The sequence below is a fragment of the Octopus sinensis genome, linkage group LG3 (assembly GCF_006345805.1).
Source record: "Octopus sinensis linkage group LG3, ASM634580v1, whole genome shotgun sequence".
Lineage (NCBI taxonomy): Eukaryota > Metazoa > Mollusca > Cephalopoda > Octopoda > Octopodidae > Octopus > Octopus sinensis.
In genome coordinates this window covers 46,669,947-46,695,206 of record NC_042999.1, presented here as the reverse complement: position 1 = coordinate 46,695,206, position 25,260 = coordinate 46,669,947, and the positions used below count along the sequence as shown (strand labels likewise).

At 35.6% G+C, this 25,260-nt stretch overlaps 1 long non-coding RNA gene across 1 annotated transcript; it reads right to left on the bottom strand.

Annotated features, from left to right (window-relative positions):
- Positions 1–23,165, bottom strand: LOC118762735. The gene is made up of 3 exons (XR_004998486.1): positions 23,079–23,165; positions 7,189–7,193; positions 1–11 (listed from the first exon to the last, which is right to left on the bottom strand). It is a non-coding gene; the product is annotated as an uncharacterized LOC118762735 (long non-coding RNA).
- Positions 23,166–25,260: the final 2,095 nt, after the last annotated feature.

The following is a 25,260-nucleotide window of genomic DNA, read 5'->3' as shown; positions in this document are numbered from 1 at the left end:
ACCATGTTTGTCTTCTCCCAGTAAACAGCCTTATCATTATTGGTACTTTAAACTCTTCGGTTGCATATTTGTGGGAATAAAATCGTTCTTCTTTGGAATAGAAAAAAAGTCTTTATTTCTTCTTTTGCTGATGTCTCAAATTTAGGTTAAATCAGTGATTCTCAAAGGGGAGCCCTATGGGACGGTCGGACAAGTTGTTTTGAGAAAATTTGGTTTAAATGTTTGACAACTCAGCACCGTCCATGGGACGAAGGGCGTTTTGCTTGTATATATATATATATATATACATATATATATATATATTATATATATATATATTTACACGGGTAGATAGGTAGATATACACATACATGTGTGTGTGACTACATGAAATTAAAAGCACCCGTAATAAATCTGATAAACCGGTGATATCTGATATCTGAGGTAGTCTTTTGCGTCCGAATTGCACCGATAATCACTCTCGCCATCATAAAATCTTTGCCATTGTGATTAGTTCATTGAAAACTAATAACAATACGATATGAAATATTAATAACTTAAAGTAAATACATTAGGCTGTCAAAAATTATTTAAAATCTGGAAACATCTTATATGCAAATGACATTACTGTGCGATAAAATATCGAAGAAACTGCAACAATACACTCCGATTTTTCTAATGTATTTTGTCTGAAAACGAAGATAGAAAGAAAATGTGTACTCATTGATTATCAATTTAAAATAGCCAACTGTTTACTTCAAAAGAAATCATTAAGATCGACATGATTCACTTCTTCAACATTTTTTTCAATCGCTGCATTTGCTTTAATTAGGAAATTGTCTTTTTTGATAGGGGTAAAAAGCTAAATGGTAATTTCATACAAATTATATCCTTTTTATGTACCGCCAGACTGCATTGTATCAACAATTTACATAACTGGCTATGTTTTATAGATAGTCATACAAACACACAGACACAAATGCATGCATAGTACACAGACTCTTACATAAACACTCTAATACTTATATAATGTACACTTACACATACACGCACAAACAAGCACAAACACGCACACACCCACACACAAATACATACATATAAATGTATATTCATAAATCATCTTTAAAATTACCATTAACACACGCATATATTTGCATGTCTTCACACAAACACACACATTTATACATATGCATATATATAGATGTAAATTCATAGTGTATATATATATAAACGTATGTACAGATATATACATGTATGTATGAATATTCTTAAATTACCAGTTATCAAAACACATTGTGGCGTTCATTAAGACATTTTCTGGGTTTTTCTTGTCGAAGCCGCTATTGAAGAACAAAAGGTGGAGTATTGGGCGAGGCAGAGGAGGTAAAAGTGTTTATAAATGATAGGAAGTTGTGTACTCAACATCATCTAATACAACAAAAATAACATAGATATCTTACGTTTGGATTTGAATTATAAATTAACATACAACCACGTGACAGTCGCTTATGAAATAATTAGAGCAAGAATATTCTCTATCGGAATTTCTTCTATTGTTTTACACACACACACACATACACACAGACGCACATTTACACACGGATCCGTATAGAAGTAAATGTGTATATACAGGGTGCGTAAGGTATTCGAGGACATACCTTTTTGGGGGTCATTGTTGCATTTTTTGCTAATTCTGTATAATATTTGTTTCAGAAAATGATAATGGCAGACCTTCAGTTTATTAAAGAAATGAAACGGCTTGCTGTTGTTGTTGTTATAAAGGCTGAGCACAGCGATTTAGAAACTTCTCGATTTTAAAATTTGCCAGATCATTCGACTACAAAGTTTGTAAGCAGTTAGTGACTGAAGATTGAAACGTATTAGTATCAAAGCATAAAAAGCATTCTAAACGCTCTGAAATCATCAGAACACTTGAATCTATCCAGCTACAATCTCAAAACTTCCATGAGGTAAATTGCAAAATATGTCCATTTGTCTGAAGGAACAGTCAGAAATGTTTTCCACAAAGATATCAGATATAAGTGTTATATGATGAGAAAAGGTCAATTTGTCTGAAAAAGCAAAAAAAAAAAAATCGGTGCATCGGATCTAAAAGGGTCTTAAACAAACTGAAAATTCCAGCAGAAGATTTGATTTGCTTTTCCTCAAGAGAGAAAAATTTCGACAAACATCAAAATATTAATTGAAGTACCAAGTGCTATGCATACAAAATTTCCTGCAACTGTCATCGATTTAGGGGTTGTCAACTTCTTTCCACAAGCCCTTAGAGTTATCTCCACCCTTATTGCAGCCCCTATTTGTTCCACCTACTTCTCGAGATTGTCGTTCCTTGTTCCAACAATTATCGGTATGCTGCTACCTTCTTCTGACAATTATTGGTACTACTCTTACATTTTTCATCGACCACAACTGCTTAACTTCCCAAGCTAACCTGTTATATGTCTCAACTTTTCTTTCTTCCTTATCGCATACCTTCTTGTCAGCTGGGCATGCTATATCTATGAGCCAGCGTAGTTTGTTTTATTTCTCAATTAAGACTATGTCTAGCTTCCTATTCTCTATGTCATGGTCGCACTGAATCATAAAAGCCCATTGGATCTTTGCATTTCCATTTTTTAATGATGCCTTTAGGTTTGTGGTCGTACCAATGTTTTGCTTTATCAATTCCATACTTCTTGCAGAGTGTCCAATGGAGAAGCCTGGCTATATTGTCGTGGCGTCTCTTATATTCCTTCTGGACTAGTAGCGTACATTGGCTGGTAATATGCCATACGGTTTCACCGCTTTGTCTACGGATTCTGCACTTATAACTTTCTGCTCTGTATTTTATGTAGTTTGTTCTTAGTGCTTGCTCTTGGGCAGCACAGATTAGAGCCTCCGTTTCCGGAGTGACTCATATCTAGTTAGAGCAAATTCCTTGTCTTTCTGTCTAAGCTGTTTAGTTCGTCTACCGTCCATGCGATTACCCATGCTCCGTATAAAAGGAGTGAAACCACCCAGGTGTTGATAGCTTCGTTCTTATTCCGTCCATTTAATTTCGACTTAAGGATCAGTCTCAGTCTGCGCTAGTACTCCACCTTAAATTTTTCTGCCATTTCTTTCTCCATCAAGTTATCCATTTCGAAAATCCCCAAGTACATGCAGCCCATCTCTTCTATTTGCTTTATAACCTCCACCGACGATATCGTTATCTCGTCCATACATTTTATTTTCCCTCTCTTCAAGACTAATACACCACACATTCTCAGTTCGAACTCCATTCTGATATCAGTACTGAAGATATACACCGTATCAACGGGGGAACTGACTCGGGCTTTATCTTTACCATAACGTTTGAGGTCATTGGTGAATAACAGATGGTTGACTTTTTGCAGGCGGCTTTTGAATACATACCCAGCTTTTGCTTTTCTCAGAATCAATTTTAGTGGTATCAAACACAGTACAAAGTTCAATGGGGACAGGCAGTCCCTTTAGATGATGCCCCTCCTAATTTCTACTGTCCCTAAATTTCTTCCGTATGCTGTCAGGTCCGTCCTGCAATTCGCCATACTTTTTCCAAGCAATCGCTCAACATTCGATGCAATACCAAATAGGTTCATACACTCCATAATCCAAGAATGTGGGATCATACCGTACATTATTATTATTGATGATGATGATGATGATGATAATAACAGGAGTAACAGCGATTGTATCCACGGCTGATTCAATCAGACTTGTTTATGAGTTGCTTCTAAATGTGAAGGACTTTTACTTCATGGAATAGCTTTTCATTCTTCTGTAATTCTGTAATTTTTCTCCGCACAGAAATGGCTACACATTTCTGAATCACGCCTATGAAAAGAAAATCAGTAATGAGCAAAATAAGAGAGTCCAATAACAGAGAAAATACAAAACTGTAATTTAATTTCACAGCAAGATATTAAATGTTCAACATGAACGAATAAATAAATAAATAAATAAATAAAATCAAACACAAATGCACTCTTTGCCAAATGAAACTTCTTCCATTATATTGCATGTAAATGTCATCGTTGCTAGTATATGATACGGAATATGCATCTTGTCATGGAGAAGAAAGTAGTCTATCTCTGCCTCCTAAACGTAGGATAGAGGCTTTCAAAAACACTCAAGATAACAGCTCAAAGAAGCCTTGTCAGATCAGTATAAAAACTTATTTGCTTTTAGCGTGACTGAATTCAATCTAATGGACCACCGATTTTATTTCTGAGATTGAAAATACATTCCCTAAATAAGCAAAAACAATATGCCAACCATTCATATTTTGGGCATAGAAATACATGTGTCTGTTCGAGATATTGTCAACAGCGTTGAATCTATCGTCTGCTTTAACCATGGAGTCGCAGCAGAGGCGGTTGGCCAATGCAAGTGTAATGAAGGGTAATATATGAGCAGACAAATCAGAATGTGTTCACAAGTAGTTACGGCACAGAAAACCTTATTTGAAGGAGTTTATTACGGAAAGTAAGATAAACGGAAATTATTGTATTAACGAGCTGCAGTATGAGCAATAATCGTACCAGACCCTATTATCCAGTACAGCATGGATCATAGTTCCGGCCATAACTAAGTATACTAATCAGTGTTAGTGTCGTGAACGAGCCTTAAAACCTTCCGCCAGCTTTTCCGGAGAAAATATGCAGTCTTCTAGAGAATGAAGAGTAACCTGAACCTAAGAGTGTTTAGAGACCTCCCTACAGTTTTTTGACAAGGCTTGACAAAACGTGACCTTGACCCATGTGACCTCGCAATTGGCACATTCAAAATAACAATTTTCGTAAGAAATATTTAAAGGTTCAACAAAACATGAATCACCTGGTTTGCATTGATAGTTATACTGAATCAAGCACAGCGTAGACATATTGGCAGGCGAATTCCACAAATAAGAGAGATGTATGATGTCGAGTAACACAGAAAAATACAGTTTATTAATACGTAATTATATAAAGAGCATTTCTCTCGTTATCGTGATATTTAAAACTGTCAGATTGAAAAAAGTGAATGTGGCTCAAGTTTGATGCTTTGTACTTACAGACGATACTTAAATCATAACTATTGTTTTCACTTTTGTAATTGCATTTAAAATAAATGATATTGTAAAACGTATTTTCAACGTATTGTCAAGCTCCATACATGGGTATTCATTTGATTCAGCCAAATCTGTTCTTAGAAATGGTGACAATAACCGGAAATCTTGAAAAATGGCTACTTGAGTTTTTGAAAAAATCTTGATGTCAGAGAGAAAGATGTATTTCATGTTTGAAATCAGCACCTCAAAATTACTTGGAAACATGTTTCCAATACCAGACAACAAACACCTTATTCTCCAGTGTAATAGATGACAGTTGAAGATTATTGCAATGAGTTTTGAAGACGAAACGGTTGGATGGAGAAGGTTGTCATTCACTCCTACGTTGTGTAGCAACAAACGCATATATATTAAAAACAAAATAACTATTATTCAAGTAATTTTGTTTTTCAGTTATGAATTACACGTTGAAACCGACGCAATGGATTGGTGCTATAAATATCTTCTGCTTGATTGGAAGAAATAGAAATACATTTTAAGTTCGTTACAGATCAAAATCTGTAACATGTAAAAGACGTTGGTGAATAAAGAACTATAATGAAAAGATTAAAGAAGTCAAAAAATGTACGTGTTTCTTTTTAGTCATTCAATTTATTATTGGGTATTTTGGATGTGAGAGATGTATTGTGAAATTTCAGAATCAAATATAATAAAGTGAAGAAAACAAAAGTTGATGCGTCAAGTTTTTATAAGATGGAAATGCAGGAAATATAATTGAACAGAAGAAATAAAATTTAATGTGTAGATAGGGCTAGATTGCAGTTCAAACAGTGCTCTTCCTTATCTGGAAAACGATAGCTAAGAGCAACTATCATTACTTGTTTGGAAACTAATTACCACGTATAAGATACCTTATAAGTAAAATGTTTTGCATAAGATAAGCAATGCGGATACGCTTTAGGTACTCAATTACAATGTAGTAACAATCCGCTATGTTATGAAGTCTCTGTAAATTTAGTCATCATATTTATTGCTTCCAGATGTGTAACATAGTAATCAAAGTATTCGGTGAATGGTTATCAAGTCATGGGCTCGATTTTGAGGACCTAAGCAAGTTATTGAATTCTTTGAAACCGTCCACCTATACATACTGCAGGGATCTTTCTATCTTCATTGTTTTACTATGTAGTTTTCTCTTTTCGACAACCTAGGTTGATCGGATGTTATTGATTACCACACACTGGGAAGCACTCCGTCGGTTACGACGCCGAGGGTTCCGGTTGATCCGATCAACGGAACAGCCTGCTCGTGAAATTAACGTCGAAAAACATCGAAAAATACCTTAGGAATGAAAACCCAGGTTCGAAATTTCCCCAAGACATCTGATGAAGGCTGGAGGGTATATCAGCCGAAATATTGTGTTAACAACAAACAAGATGAAGACAAATATCTGACAAATGTAAATAATGTAAATAATGTAAATAATGTACATAATTCCTCATCTCTTAAATATAGTGCTTAAGAAGTTTGGAGAGACAAATATCTTGGAAACAGAGGCAAAAATGGCCTCACGTCTTGGAAACAGAGGCAAAAATGGCCTCACGTCTGGCATCATATTAGTAGTATGCTCCTCCGATGATTAATCCTCCTACCATAATATATAGGCAACGTATGACGAAAGGGATAATCCATAATATCTCCACCAACATAGACTTATAGAATAAAGAAATGGAACACGAAGAAATGATAGAAACAAAAACGTCAACTTTCCAGATCTGCTCGGAATTTCATCTGCAGCTTCAAATGTTAAACCTCTAGGGTGCGCTCTAGGGGCGCTCAACCTTATTAACTTGATAAGCAGAGACTAAATGAGAGTTGTGTAGGGAGTGAAAATGCGCAGATATGGTAACAACGAATACCAAAATGATTTTCTCTCCTTAAGTTGTGGGTGAGCCCCTTTCCTGCAGACAATACAACTGCATTTATATCAACCGCAACTCCAGCAGCAGTAACAGTACCAAGATAGAAAATAACCAGAAAGATAACAAATCATACCATCACCTTCCGAAAATGATGTCTCATAGAAATCCTCTACCCTTCCCCAAACATCACCAACGCAAAGAATGGTATACTCCAACGAACCCTCAAATCCCTCCTCCGACCTTCCATGAAATGATCAGGAGCAGGATGAGAAGACATGTGAATGGCATGTTGCAGTAGAAATAAACCAGACTACACCTCATCAAAGAAACGAAAAGATTGGAGAACTGAACAATAAAACATTAATAAATGCAAAACACATAACAAGAAAAACAAAGAATAACTCGCAACGCAACCACACCGCTACCACCAAGAAAAGGCAAACAAGATCACACAGAAAAAGAAACAATAAAAACAACTGCTGCACAAAACTCCAAAATCGAATTCCTCGGACAAATGCTCATTTCACAATACAATAACATACAACCAGAAAAGAATTTGCAAAGATCATCCTCATAATTCCAGTAAATATGATTGTTATAAAAATTCTTCCGGACCTATCCAAGCGAATGAATAACAGAATGACATGAGATAAAAAAACTAATAGAAGGGTCTCTCAGACATCCTCAGTAGACCTTCAAATGTAAGTAATGTAAATAATACCCGTCAAATGTAAATAATGTAAATAATGTACATAATTCCTCATCTCTTAAATATAGAACTGAAGTGCTTAAGAAGTTTGGAGAGACATATATCTTGGAAACAGAGGCAAAAATGGCCTCACGTCTGGCATCATATTAGTCTTATGCTCCTCCGATGATTAATTGCTCCTACCATAAAACATAGGCAACGTATGACCACTACTGACATCACCACAACTATAACAGAACAAAGAATAGACCAGAAAAAACAATATAACCTTTCTATTACCCCTTATTCTATGAGTTGCATTGCAACGGTCAGATGATGATGATGATGATGATGAGTTTCCGCAGTTCCTTTCCGTTCAATGTAGAATCCTACGAGCATAATATTTAAGCGTATGAATGGGTGTTGTCCGGGCCGGCTCCGAGGGAAGGCCAGTGATTGCTGATCCCATGTTACTATACATAACTGTGGTTGTCTTCGGAGAAACTATGGATTCATACATATGCGCACTGACGCCCAGTTATGACGCTACGAGAAATAAGCATCTCTCAGACGACCTGTATCGGGAGTTTATGTTACCCAAGAGGGGATTATTTCCCCCAACCTTGTTATTAATTAACGAGGAAACATAATCTCCTATATCAGACTCTTCAGTGGAAGTACTCCGTCGGTTACGACGACGAGGGTTCCGGTTGATCCGAATCAGCGGAACAGCCTGCTTGTGAAATTAACGTGTAAGTGGCTGAGCACTCCACAGACACGTGTACCCTTAACGTAGTTCTCGGGGATATTCAGCGTGACACAGAGAGTGACAAGGCCGACCCTTTGAAATACAGGTACAACAGAAACAGGAAGTAAGAGTGAGAGAAAGTTGTGGTGAAAGAGTACATCAGGGATCACCACCATCCCCTGCCGGAGCCTCGTGGAGCTTTAGGTGTTTTCGCTCAATAAACACTTACAACGCCCGGTCGGGAATCGAAACCGCGATCCTATGACCGCGAGTCCGCTGCCCTAACCACTGGGCCAGTGCCCAGTAATTTACCAATGAAGCGAGAAGTAGAAAGAGCGTTGTTCGAAAACTATTTGTGTCGATGGTAATTAAATCATTTGGGTAATTAAGGCGACGAATTACGACGGATATGGGTGCTTTTGTTGCGCCGACGAACAAATAATTACAAGTATTTTTGGCCCATACACACTTGCCCATTCACTTTTGTCACAGTAATGGGCCAACGAAATGCGTGGTTCAGCGTCATGAATGATGGAGTGTTCGTCCGTGGTCACATTCCTGGCAGATGGTATGGACAAGTATAAAGATCTGAGGTAACATCTCAATGGTTACACAAATCTGCATGGCCCCTGAAAACGACGTGACATTTCATAGCTAGTCCCCATCGTGATCACTGAAAGAAGCGTGGAATATTACAGAGAAGGAATTCATGTTAAACTCGATGTAGTAAAACTAATTTCACTTCTTTCGGTCCGACGAAGCGACAAAATAATGAGACCAGCAGTAGAAAAGACTAACACAGAGACTCAGTAATTATTACTATTTGCCAAGTACTCCCTGCAATGCTATCACATTTCGTTTCATTTAACTTTTGTGTAACTCACCACAAATTTTGTGGCCTGTAAAGTACCCTCATACGGTAGCCTTATAGCGACAAGAAAAAATTCATAAGTATTTCCAATAATATTATTAGTTAGATTTGTTATTGATTTTGGTGTTGTTGCTGTTATTTCCCACCTTCACATTGCTTACAGAGACACGTGAGCTTATACGAATATGTTTACTGTAAATCGAAGCAATTAGAGAACCGACATAATTACTGCCGTGGACAAACCCAGTTCTACATTTATTGGTACATCAAGGAATATTCCTAATTTGGAAACAATACAAAATAGAATAAAAATAGAAAAAAGAGATACGAGTGTTTAATTAAGATTATAATAAAAGGTTGCCGGCAACATAGCTTTTATTAGGGAATAGTGATATATGATTATATATATATATATATATATATATATATATATATATATATATATATATATACATATATATGTGTGTGTCTCTATGTATGTATGTATGTATGTATGTATGTATGTATGCAGGTAGGTATGTATGTATGTATGTTTGTATATATACACCTACACAATTTCATATACATATATGTAATTATATATATACATATATGTATGTGTGTATGTGCATACGTGTGTGTGTTTGCGCGTATTTATGATTATATAGTTTTATGTATATATGTATATGTATAACACACACACGCACATATATATATATATATATATATGAATATGTATGTATACATATGCATACACAAATTCATATGTATATGTGTATGTATGTGTGTGTATGTATATGTGTTTGTGAGTGTGTATGTATGTGTGTGTGTGAATTCACAGTCATTCATATATATAAATTTATTGTTTACGGATGTATATGTATGTGTTGTGTGTGGTTGGTTGAACGAGCCTATCCAGCACCCACCACTTATACACGCACGTCCCATATATTAGCACACACAGACGTACAAGAACAAGAATGAGATATTGGAAGGCACAGGTTTGTGCTTAAGCAGAAATATGATTTACAGCGAATAAATGAAAGCGATACGAACTTAGATAATAATCTAAAAGTTATTAGCAAATACATAACTCGCTGTAACTTTTAGTTATCTGTGCTGTATATATATTTATCTGTTTTATATTTGCATTACATTGCTTCTTTCATTTTTGTTCCATTTGTCATATATATATTTTCTTATAATAATTCTTTTTTATCGATGTTATTACTACTAATGATGGTGATGATGTTGGTCTTGTCGTTTCTGTACAGTTTCTTAACCAATATAATTTGTTTTGCTAGGCTGGCAGAATTGCTGGAACTTTCAAACAAAATGCTTTGTGGTGTGTGTTCCGGCTTCTTACATTTTGAGTTCATATTCCACTCGGTAAACTATATCTTTCATTTTTTCAGGTTGAATAAACTGATATAGCACCTACATAATTATGTCGACGTAACTGACCAGTCTACGGTCTGGTAACTATTTTATAATCTAGCGCGATGGATCGGTTGGGTTAACTGTATCGCACTATATACCCTGCGGCATTTTGAGCAGACACTCGGAGATCGGAGTTTAGATACCTTGGAAATCTAAACTTTGTCTTTAATTCGTTCATAATTGATAACGGTTTCAAATTTTGACTCAAAGCCAGCAACCTTAAAGAAGAAGGTAAGTTGATTACAATGACTCCAGTATGAAACTGGTTCTTATTTTATCGACTCCGAAAGAATGAAAGGAAATGTCGACCTCGGTAGAATTAGAACTCAAAATGTAGATAGTTGGAAGAAATGTCATTAAACATATTGTCCGACCCACTAAGTATACCGCTAGCTTAACGTCTTCATAGGCGATAAGAAAACGGCCAATTTATGGTGATGGGTTGGTGTATTTTCATAATTACGGCTCTTTGTATCCAGAGTTGAACTGTTGCTATGGTTAATTTTGTGGTAGAGTGAATCCCTGGCCGGTTCAAGAATTCGACATATCACATCAGGGATAATGCCTTTAGCTGATTTGTAAGAATCAAGGCCGGGTTTCCGATCTGAAGATAACTTTCCTCTTTCCTACCACCAGTTTCAGAGCTCTTCTGAATGGTCATTGGCAATGCCTTTAGATTGAGTATTTTGTAGAATAATTTTATATGTGTGTGTCTGTGTGCGTGTTTGTGTATAAGCAAATGAATAATAACAAAAGGAGAATATCCCAAGAATACAGTGGGAGCATGTCAGCATTCTTCTATAAAAATGCGTAAGTAACAGCTGTAATGAACTGATACTAATCCATCATTTGTTGTTATTCACTTGCTTATAATACACCATAGTGAAGGCACAATGGCCCAGTGGTTAGGGCAGCAAACTTGCGGTCGTAGGATCGTGGTTTTGATTCCCAGACCGCGATTCCAGTCGTGAGTGTTTATTGAGCGAAAGCACCTAAAGCACCGCGAGGCTCCGGCAGGGTGTTGTAGCGAACCCTGCTGCATTCTTTCACCACAACTTTCTCTTACCCTTATTCCCGTTTCTGTTGTACCTGTATTTAAAAGGGCCAGCCTTGTCACACACAGTGTCACGCTGAATCTCCCTGAGAACTATGTTAAAGGTACCCGTGTCCGTGGAGTGATCAATCACTTGCACGCTAATTTCATGAGCGGGCTGTTCCGTTGATCGTATCAACTGGGACCCTCGTCGTCGAAACCGACGGAGGGCTCCGAATACACCATAATGTACACTCATGTAATTGACGTCTTTCGCTGAAATATATTTCTTTATTTCATCTGTCTTGCATCGGTGATGGGGTTCGTTTAGCTATATCTGGTACTATCAATGTTCCGTCTGTTTGTTCTGTACAGTATATGTAGTGAGATTTGTATCATTTTATCCCGGGGTGATTGTCTTTCTCGTGTATTTGAGTCTTTGACATCTCATGTTCGAGTAGTGTTTTCTTCACTAGGTGTTGAATGCACATATATACTAAACGTTTCACTGCCGGATGGTGAACGTCCTTCGTATTTCTTGTTTGCGGCAAGGCATTACAGCTGTTTCTTACAAATTTTTTTGTTATAGAAGATTGCTGACATGCTCCACCTGTGTTATTGGGATATTTTCTCCTATTGTTTTGAAATGATGGTTCATCTGATGACTACGATTTTTTGCAATGATAAAACGTACACGTTTTATTTTAAAATGTGTAAGAAACGGCTGTAATGAACTGACTCAATAAACACTTACAACTCCCGGTCTGCGAATCAAAACCGCAATCCCACGACCGCGATTCCGCTGCACAAACCACTGGACTATTGCGCCGCCACTATGGTGTATTATAAGCACGTGAATAAGAACAGATGATGGATTAATATCAGTTCATTACAGCTGTTTCTTACATCCTTTTTGTCATAGAAGAATGCTGACATGCTCCACTTATGTTCTTGGGATAGTCTGTCCTAGTGTTTTGAAATGCTGTTTCATCTGATGATTACAATTTTTTGCAATGATGAAACATACACATTCTATTTAAAAATGCGTTAGAAACAGCTGTAATGAACTGACTCAGAAAAGTATGTTATGTGTCTTAGTGCTGTGTACGGATTGTCTTTCATATGTAATGTGGGAGTGCCTTAATTTTAATGGATGGTGTCTATATGGATTATGTGGCAGTTTAGTTATACATTTTATTGTCGAGGTGTCATTGTGTGTGGCATGAGTTATGCCACTTGTGTTACATGTTTCAGTGTTAGGAATAGTTACGTTTAACATTATGATATATATCATCAATTGTTGGAATAAAGTAATCGAGTCCAGCATATGTCATGCTGGTTGTATTGTGAATTTTAGTGTCTGGTGGTGATGGTCCTGCGTATGTGTTGTGTGAATTGTGTAGTGTTTTAGTTTTGACGAGTGATTGTGTCCGGTACGTGTTTGGTGATGAATTTACTGTGTATGATCCTATTGTATTAGTGCTATGTGTAATGTACGTTATGTATAAATTGTACTGCGAGTTGTGATATTGAAATGAAATCGGGTTGCGTAGGATGTCGGCTACCTTCATTATGTGATCAATTCATCTTGATAACCGAGATATTCATAATAATAAATGTTGCAACATCAGCAGATTAATAATAATAATAATAATAATAATAATAATAATAATAATAATAATAATAATAATAATAATAATAATGATAATAATAATAATAATAATAATAATAACAATAGCAATAATAACAACAACAACAACAACAACAATAATAATAACTAGAATAATAACAATGAAGATGATGATAACGATCATGATGATCACGGTGTTAAAGACGATAATAATAATATTTACAATACTAGTGAATGTGACGATGGCGATCATCATCATCATCATCCCCATCAACATCATCATCATTATCATCATCATCATGATCTGCAATATAACTCATAGAATAAGAGGTAATAGAAAGGTTATATTGTTTTTCTGGTCTATTATTGTTTATATCCATTCATTGTATTTTTATCCTATTCATTTACATGTATTATATATATATATATATATATATATATATATATATATATATATATACATATATATATATTATTGTTCAGTACGGTAGTAAAAACGATATTCATACATTGTATATAGCTTCCAGCTGCAATGTGGCAGAAAAAAGATAATACATTCTTAATGAAAGAATAAAAAAGAGAAAGAAATCAGCGTAAGAGAAATCCAATTCTTTCTGGGATATTTCTATATTGCTTTATTTTTATCATATTTCTCTATTTTGATTGAAGTAGAAGACGAGTGGAAGAAATTAGAAGGTAGATTTTTGAGATAGTTTTTTTGTGACGGTGGAGGAGATTATTATTATCATCATTCTTATTCTTATTCTTATTATGATTATGATTATGATTATTATTATTATTATTATTATTATTATTATTATTATTATTATATTATTATTATTATCATTATCATTATATCATCATCTACATCATCATGGTCACCATCGATGTCAGAAAGGTCGTTGTTTAGCAGAATCATTAGAGTGTTGCAAAGTGTTGAAAGAATAATTTGTGTTTATTCCGGGTCTTTACGTTCTAGGTGCAAATCCTACCGAGATCGACTGTGCCTTACATCATTTGGTGGGGGGGAGGGAGAAAATAAAATATAAGCGAATTACTGCAGCCGATAGTATCGTCTGGTATGATGTCAATGACTTTTGTTGTTTTGATTAGAGTAATTTTGGTTTTTGCTATAAACAAGTCAGCATCTTTTTGAAACTAGTTGCCTTTGTGAAAAGTTTGCTCCCTCAAAGCAAATTGTGAAGCATTTTTATGGCAAAATTACACAGTTTAAAAAACAAACGTCTTCATAAATCTAGTATGTTGTTTGCTGTTTCATCAGACACTATATTATCAAATTCTCGCTACTACCTTTGAAAAAAATAATGTAGGAACACAATAGCAATGTCAACGACAATACAGATGTAAATAACACAAATGAAAAGACGTGAAACAAACAGTACTGTTTCCAGAACTGGCGCCATCAATACTGAACGAAACGACAACGATGAGCATAAACGAAAGAAATAAGGATATTCAAATTGTCCTTTCAACTCAAGCTGAAAATTCCACCTCCGTTACCACCACCACTATTAACACCAACGTAAATATAACTCAAGACAGTGCAATTTTCCGTTTCCGAGAAAGATATATATGTTTAGCCGGTCAAATAGCCTATTTGAAGTGAACATCCGGCGTGTGGAGAACTGAGCATTGTACTGCGACTTTGTGATATTGAAATGAAAGCGGGTTGCGTAGGATTCCGGCTACCTTCATTATGTGATCGGTTCGTCTTGATAACCGAGTTATCCATAATAATAAATGTTGCAACATCAGCAGATTAATAATAATAATATAATAATAATAATAATAATAATAATAATAATAATAATAATAATAATAATAATAATAATAATAATAATAATAATAATAATAATGATGATAATAATAATAATAATAATAATAATAATAATAATAATAATAATAATAATAATAATAATAATTATAAAAAAATATTTTTTTCAGCAAAGGCTGAACAAGCACCTGGACGAAAACAAACTGTTCCCAGAAGAGCAGAAAGGATGCCGCAAAGGCTCATATGGCTGTAAAGATCAACTAATGATTAATAAAGCCATAACTGAAGACAGCCACAGAAAGAAGAAAGGCCTCAGTATGGCCTGGATTGACTACAAAAAGGCGTTTGATAGCACCCCCCACACATGGATCCTCGAAACACTAGCCATTAACAAAGTAGCACCAACAATCATAAAATTCATAGAGCACTCTATGAATAAATGGCAAACAGTCCTACACCTCCAAACAAAAGAGGGACTCATGAAACCAAAGACATCCCCATTAGAAGAGGAATATTCCAGGGAAAACCTCTCTCTCCACTCCTTTTCTGCTTTGCACTGTCACCTCTATCTGATATGCTAATAGAACTGGATGCGGATATAAATGTTACGACACAAACGATCAGCCACCTTTTATATATGGATGACCTAAAACTATACGCTGCAAATGACAAACAGCTGGAAACACTATTAAAGACAGTTCATGGATTTACCAAAGAAATAGATATGAAATTTGGATTAGAAAAATGCGCCAAAGTAACCATGAAAAGAGGAAAACTAGTTAAGAGTAACAACATCACACTAGATAAAACCAATGAAATAAAGAATTAGACCAAAGCAAACTTACAAATACTTAGGAATCCATGAACTAGATAAGACACAACACACACAAATGAAAGAGAAAATAAAAAAAGAATATTATAGACGAGTTAGATCAATACTAAAAACAGAGCTCAATGCTAAAACAAGATAATAGGTATCAACACTTTAACTGTCCCAGTTATAAGTTACAGCTACAATATCCTTAACTGGACACGAAATGAACTGTCCAAAATAGATAGGAAAACAAGAAAAATAATGACAGGATCTAGGATGCATCACCCAAAATCTGACATAGAAAGACTATATATACAACGTATAGAAGGTGGTAGAGGCCTTATACAGCTGGAAAAACTACTATAAGATAACTACCATAGGACTGCAAAAATATCTACTTCAGAAGGAAGGAAAACTGATCCAGATAGCGGCAAAACACGAGCAAAACAAAAAAACTGTTCTCAGTATTTAAGGAAGCTGACAAATACAAACAAGAAATCATACCACCTAATAAACATGAAGAAGAAGAAGATGAAGAAACAACAAAAGCTATAAAACAAATGAAATCCAAACTAAAAATAGAACAGCAACGAACCATGATAAAACGATGGCAAGAAAAGCCCCTTCATGGTAAATACTGGACTAAGCTAAACGCAAAAGAAATAGACAAAGAAAAATCCCGGCAATGGTTGAGAAGCTCAGGACTCAAAGCAGAAACAGAGGGATTTTTAATTGCAGCACAAGACCAAAGCCTCCCCCACAGAAATTACCAAAACATGTAATGAAAAGAAATATTACAAGTAACTGCAGAATATGTGGAGATGGACAAGAACAATAAATCATATTATCTCTAGCTGCCCAGTCCTGGCTAAGAAGGAATATATTCACAGACATGACAGAGTTGGAACCTACATACATTGGAAGCTATGCCAACATTATGGAATAACAACAGAAAAAAGATGGTATAGGCACACACCAGAAAAGGTCACAGAAAACGAGAAAGCAACCATACTCTGGGATATGCCGATACACACAGATAGAGAAATGAAGGCCAACAGACCAGATATAGTTGTCAGAGATCATAAAGAAAAAAAATGCTTTCTAATTGATGTATCAATACCGGCATATGACAACGTGTCTCTAAAAGAAATGGAGAAACTCTCAAAATACAAAGACCTGGAAATAGAGGTAACTAGAATGTGGAATCTGAAAACAGAAACAATTCCTATCATAGTAGGTGCATTAGGCATGATAAAAAAATATTCAGACAAATACATAACAAAAACACCAGGACTTACAAACACATATAACATACAGAAAATTGCACTACTAGGCACTGCACACATCCTACGCAGAACACTTTCCATACAATAACCATCAGAGCATCACAACAAATCACAGCACATACCCAAGGCACACAGAGCTGCGCTCGGTAGTGAAGTGAAAGCACGCTATAAAAATAAAACTACTGAATAATAATAATAATAATAATAATAATAATAATAATAATAATAATAATAATAATAATAATAATAATAATAATAATAATAATAATAATAATAATAATAATAATAATAATAATAATAATAATAAAAATAATAATGATGATGATAATAATAATAATAACAACAACAACAACAACAACAATATTATTAACTATAATAATAATAATGAAGATGTTGATAACGATGATGAGCACAATGACGATCATGATGATCATGGTGTTAAAGTCGAAATAATAACATTCACAATACTAGTGAATGTGATGATGGGGATCATCATCATCATTATCATCTAGAGATAAGTCAAGCAGTTTCTATCAGGTGTAGTCCGGATACGGCTATCGACCGGCTCAGTTTTGTAGCTCGCCCTACAACCTTCCTTTGTCCGGGAAGCACAGGCGCTTTTCCTCTATCTAGTGACTTTGGTAAAAGAGCTCGTGTGAAGAATGCGATTGAAAGCACTGAAGACCAACATTTTCCTTTTCTATGAAGCCTTCATCAACTTTTCCAAGTACTACTTGGAAAGCAAAGCAAGAAGGATTCATTTACCCCTATTATCCAGTAAATTTGTAAAATGAGTGAATATACCGGATTCTTTACAGGATTCTTAGGATTGCAGCAGAGTTACATGATGGTGTGCAACTGAATGTCGACAATGCATGTCACAATTCCAGTACCCTCAGGCCTCTTAGGTAGCTGTTTAAGTGTTGTTACGAGTGGACCAATTACGACACGGACATTTTTCTTTGCGTTCCACATTCTCATCTCTCTGGCGAGGTTCTTATATTTCAGAATTATCTTAATTGCTGTAACATCCGATCTACTACTATACTAATTTGCTAAATCTATGATATTACAATGCCTTTCTGCGTTTGTTTTCAATTTTGTTAATCAGTCATTTTTTTCTTTACCTTCTACGTCATATTTTGTTTCTGCTTAAATAGCATATTCTTCTACAGTATATTCAGGTTTTTGTGGAGAAAGCCCACAAAATCATGTAGTGATCACCCTACAGTCACAGCTTTTAGCTTTCGATCATATCACTTTCTGTCACGCCCTTTGTACCTGCATTGCCATACCTGCTCTTATACTCTTTTCCCGATAGTTTACTGCATTCACTGAGTTAAATATTATTCGGTAAGTTGGTAGAATCATTAGCAAGCCAGGAAAAATGCTTAGCGGTGCTTTGCCTGTCTTTATTTTCTGAGTTTAATTTCCGCCGTGGTCAACTTTGCCTTCCATCCTTTCGAGATCGATAAAATAAGCACCAGTTGAGGACTGGAATCGATGTAATCAACCTAGCCCCAACACGAAATTGCCGGGCTTTTGTCAAAATTTGGAATCCATTTCTTTGGCATAGGCTTCTATATATAGTTCGGCTAAAAGGACTATACATAGGCATTATAAGTTCGAAATAAAATCTACAAACTCCAAAATCCCGTCTGGTGTGATAGTCCACATTGCTAATAGAGAAACGAAAGAGTATATCACTCGTTCATTTTGTGTCCCAGCTTTTTTGTCTTGCAGAATTATAAAGAAGAAGAAGAAGAAGAAGAAGAAGAAGAAGAAGAAGAAGAAGAAGAAGAAGAAGAAGAAGAAGAAGAAGAAGAAGAAGAAGAAGAAAGTAAGAGCATGAATGCAAAGTAACGACATCGGCAAATGCATGAAAATGCGATGAGCAAATTATACAAATTAAGACAGCCATATGTAATACAGTAAATGCGCAATATACATAGTCTCTCTCTCTCTCTCTCTCTCTCTCTCTGTATATATATGTATATATGTATATATATATATATATATATATATATATATATATATATATATATATATTATATATATATATATACACATATATATACGTCTCTCTCTCTCTATATATATATACGTGTTTGTGTGTGTGGAGGCACATGGCCTAGTGATTAGAGCAGCTGACTCGCGGTCGAGGGATCGCGGATTCGAATCTCAGACCGGGCGATGTGTGTGTTTTTGAGCGCAACACTTAAGCTCCACGGGGCTCCGGCAGAAGGTAATGACGAACTAACCTGACTCTTTTACCACAACTTTCTCTCAGTCTTTCCTCCTGCATCTTGCAGCTCACCGGCGTCCCGTCCAGTTGGGAAACCTTTACGCCAAGTAAACCGGGAAAACGGCCCTTATGAGCCAGGTAATGGCTCGATAAGGAACAAACAAACAAATAATATATATATATATATATATGTATAGGTATGTGCAGCACAATAAAAAATATTAAGCAGAAGACAATATATATGAAAGTAATTTGGTAGTTTATTTGTAAAATAGTATTTTTTTTACAATTGAAAATTGCAATATCTCTTGTCACCCCCAATATAAATTCAATCAAAAAATTATTGCCGATTACATTGAAATAAGTTTCAAATATTCACAAATGTTAAAACAGAGTTTTGAAAAATATATGAAAAAAAATTGTCACATTACACACAGTATTGCATCATTGCATAGTGGAATTATGAATTACATGAATTATTCATCAGAAAAATTTGTAACGGTTATCTCGATTGCCTGCCAGCTAATATCTAGTGAAAAATGAATTAACAGAATGCTTTCAAACAGAATTTCGATATCGCTTGCTAAAACATTAACAATAAAATGATATATGTACACAGAAAAATGTAGAAAAATATATTCACGAAAGAATGAATATTGCTTATGAGAAATTACATAAATATATGTACCTGCGTGCATATATATATATATATATATATATATATATACATGTGTATGTGTATGTGTATATGTGTGTGTGCGATGTTCGGGACATTTGCAAAATTAATGCATTCTGTAGTGTTGCAATAATAATTGTCAAATTATCTTTGTGACACTTCACGTATGTAGCATCAGTGTGTGTATGTGCATTCTACAACTGACACATTTTAATATTAAAATTAATAACTATCATTGTTGTTGTTGTTGTTGTTGTTACTTGGGCGGCGAGCTAGAAGAATCGTTAGCAGTCTGGGCTGAATGCTTAACAGTGTTTCGCCCGTCGCTACGTTCTGAGTTCAAATTCCGCCGAGGTCGACTTTGCATTTTATCCTTTCTGGATGATAATTTAAGTACCATTTGAGTACTCGGGTCGATGTAATCCACTTAACCCCTCTCCACAAATTTCAGGCCTTATTATTATTATTATTATTATTAATAATAATATTTTTTCTTCTTTCTTCAAATTTTCTTCCGTTTCTCGTCAAGTGTTTTCTATACACCTAGGGTAGAGAAGCTCATTGTATGCATTCCCAGATTACACGCGCAAATTCACAGATAAAATATATATTTAAAAATTAATACATAAATAAATAATAATAATTATAATAATAATAATAATAATAATAATAATAATAATAATAATAATAATCATAAATTAATTTTTAAATTTATTAATTAATTATTATTATTATATTATTATTATTATTATTATTATTATTATTATTATTATTATTATTATTATTATTGTAGAAGTCGCGGAGTATACAATATAATGAGGTTGTTGATTGAAGATATTGTGTCTACCGGGGGTTTGTACTGTTTATCAAGTCACAAGGGCTTCAGACAGATAGTACTTTGCGCCATATGCGTGCAGTTCCAAGTAATACCGACTTTTCCAATATACTTAGACTGTAGGGTATTTCTAAAGTTTTCAGATTGGGTAGTATTCAACCCAGTGCTCCGATGACAATAGGAATAACCTTTATGTTTGACCCTTGAAGCTGCCACAACTAAGCGATCCCGATTCTCAGATTTCCATATTTATCAAATTGTTGTTATTATTATTATTATTATTATTATTATTATTATTATTATTATTGTTGTTGTTGTTGTTTTTGTTGTTGTTGTTGTTATTATTATCAATAATACGCTATTTTTTTGTTTTTGTACGTACCTGTGGTGTGTGTCACACTTGAAAGAAGTGGCAAAGCGAGAGACAGGAGGACAGAGAGGAAGTAAGAGAGAGAGTGGTGAAAACTTCGTTGTGGACTGACACTTACTCTCTGGTTCTCTGCCTCTCTCTGTGTTTGTCCCACCACTAATATTGCTTCACACCGATGTTGGTATGTTTGCGTCTCTGTAATTTAGCTGTTCAGTAGAAAAGACTGACAGAATTAGCACCAGGCTTACAGAGATTAAGTCCAGGGGTCAATTTCTTCGACTAAAGTACGGTGCTCTAGCATGGCCACCGTCAAATGACTGAAACAAGTAACAGAATAAAAGAATACCAGAAAAGAAGATTCTTTGAATGTGTACGATGTATTATAAGGTTAAATATAATACCGTTTACGTTTGTGTAACTAAAATATTTTGGTGGGATTATATAGTCATTGGTGTCACATTACTTTCTGTAACTGTCACATACTTTTCTAGGCTTGCCATTTTTGTGGGGAGGGGACCGGTTGATTAGATCGACCCCAGTACCCAACTGGTGCGTAATTCATCGACCCCCCAAAGGACAAAAGGCAAAGTCGACTTCGGCAGAATTTGAACTCAGAACGTAAAGACAGACGATCATAATATACAAACATTTCTCTTTGAAATGGTGAAGACACGCCAGATTAAGAAGTCCATGAAACTCAAAAGTCAGAGAATGAAGACGGAAATCCGTCACCCACCTGTGAAAGCATTAATTAATGTAAGTAGCCGACATCTAGAAAGATCTGAAGCAGCAGTACTAAACAAAGGCCTCAACTTTCCGACAACCATCAAGTGCATTCCATACTTGGACATAATAGCCCCTATTGAAGAGACAGCCCAAAAGATATCAAAAACTCAGGGAGATGGACTAAGGTGGAAAGTGAGACAAGTATAATAAAAACTGAAACTTCCCAAACCAAATATCACCAAAGAAGAAAAGTTCGCCATCAAAAGACTACGGAATGACAGCTCTATCATAATACTTCCAGCGGACAAGGGAAATATTACAGTGGTGATGAACACGTCTGACTACTCTGAAAAATTGGCAAGTCTTATAAGTGATGGTAGCTACAGCAAAGTAAAGAAAGACCCTACTTTGAAAACAGAGAGGAAGTTGTCACAGATCTTGATCAAGAACAAGGACCACTTTACACCAATGAAGTACAAACAACTGACTCAACATTACAGTAAACTGGCACACATGTACGGTCTTCCTAAGATTCCCAAGGATGGTATTCCATTAAGACCTATGGTGAGCTGTAGAGGTTCAGCATGTCATCCACTGAGTCGTTTCCTTGTGGATATAATCAGTCCATTAGCAGGAAAGTCAACATCGCACGTGAAGAATTCCACCCACTTCACAGAATTGATCAAGGATACCACAACTGATTCCAACCAGATGGTGAGTCTAGATGTGATAAATCTGTTCGCCAAAGTCCCAACTGGTGAAGCACTATTGGTGATTCAGGAAAAAACTGGTGACAGGCACTCATCTAAAAGAACTCACCAGTATACCAATAAGAAACTTAATGGAAATGTTGACCTTCTGTTTAGAAACTACCTACTTCAGTATGGACTCTGATATATATCGACAAGAGGAGGGTTTAGCTATGGGTTCAACATTATCACTGATAATAACCAATATATACATGAACTACTTTGAGGATTTAGCTTTAGGATCATCATCACTAAAACCAAACCTATGCCTGCGATATGTTGATGATACCTTTATACTCTGGCCCCACCAGGAAGATGTCCAAGTGCTGTTAAGATCATGTGACTCAATAAAGCCATACGTACAGTTCACAATGAAAAAGGAAAAAGACAATCAGCTAGCATTCCTGAATGTATTAATAACATGCACCAAGTATGGATTCAGGACATCCATATACCGCAAGCCGACATTCACTGGACGATGCCTCAACTTTAACTTCCACCATCCATACATTGTAAAGAGCCTAAAACATCGAGCGATGAATATAAGTAGCGACCGTGGTACCCACCACGAATAAATTATCAAGCTCAGTGATAATCTATTAAGCAACAACTATCCCACACCAATTAATAATCTATTAAGCAACAACTCTCCACTCCAATTATGACGAAAAGAGAGAATGAAACCGATAAACTGTCCACAAACTGTCTACCCTATGTGAAAGGCCTCACCGAAAAGATACAAAATATATGCGACCCATATGACATCAGGACAGTATTCAAAATTAATACAACACTTCGCAAATATCTCCTTCGAGTAACACCACCAATAGAAGACAATATGAACACGAACTGCCTGTACTCCGTTCCATGCAGCTGTGGTAAGTTATACAAAGGCGAAACATGCCTCCCCCTCAAAATAAGAGTAGAGGGACATTGCAAAGCTGTGACACGGGAAGATATTGATAAATCGGGTATAGCTGATCATGTGTGGGAAAATGGAGACCACCTCCACTATGGGATGGTGTTAAAATAATAGACAGAGAACACCACTGGGAAATATCAAAACTAAAAGTAGCAGCACATATGCTAACCTCCTATGCAGACCGAGTGCAGATATGAACAGCATATGGGAACCGGTATTAAGGAAGGACAGGAGAATATTAAATTTATAAGCCCTAAAATTCACTCCTTAATTGCCCACGGTGTAGTGGTTAAGAGCGCGGGCTACTAACCCCAAGATCCCGAGTATATTCCAGGCAGTGACCTTAAAAATAATAATGATAGCAACAACATAAAAAAATAACCTTAGGTTTAAAATGTAGGGTATATTAGCCGAAATGTTAGCAACAAACAAGATGAGGACAAATATCTGTCAAATATAAATAATGTAAATAAGGTAAATAATATACATAATTCCTCATCTCTTAAATATAGAACTTAATATTATTATCATTATTAGTAGTAGTGGTAGTAGTAGTAGTAGTAGTAGTAGTAGTAGCAGCAGCAACAGCAGCAGCAGCAGTAGTAGTAGTAGTAGTAGTAGTAGTAGTAGTAATCGTAGTAGTAGTAGTAGTAGTAGTAGTGGTGGTGGTGGTGGTGGTGGTAGTGGTGGTGGTAGTAGTAGTAGTAGTAGTAGTAGTAGTAGTAGTTGTTGTTGTAGTTGTTGTTGTAGTTGTTGTTGTAGTACTAAGGCGGTGAGCAGGAAGAATCGTTAGTGCGCCGGACGAAATGCTTTGAGGTATTTCTCCCGTCTGAGTTCAAATTCCGCGGAAGTCGAATTTACCATCAGTTTTACGGGAGGGGGTAAGTCGATGTAATCGACCCAGTAAGCAACTGGTACTCGTGTTATCGATGCCGAACAGATGAAAGGTAAATTCTACCTCAGCAGAATTTGAACGTGAAGACGGCCGAAATATTGCTGAGCATCTTACTCGAATTTCTAACGAATCTATGTCACCGCCTCACCATATTACTATGAATAATAATAATAACAATGATATCGGCTCTTTTCTTGTGAGAAGGCCCCATAAAAGACGCAGTTAAAAGGAGAGAATGAAATTCATAAACCGAAGGGACTTATGGAAAATATGCATAACATGAATAAAATCATCTACATAACTAAAATATAAGAGTATTCGCAAGAGAGAAGGCTCTACCTAGGAGACCAATCATCGACGCTCCCACATCATGGATCAGTCTGATCATATGGGAAGAGTTCTCCATCATAATTATCATTTTCTCGCCTTCAAATTAGTGATGTTGCAGACCCTTTTTCTCAGACAGTATACATCGTCTCATCTAACATTCAGCAAATTTATTGAAGCATCGCCTCTGTCTTCACCTTGTCTCACTTAAGTACATTGCGTCTAACATGAAAATTTTTTAGAGATTTTCACGCATACG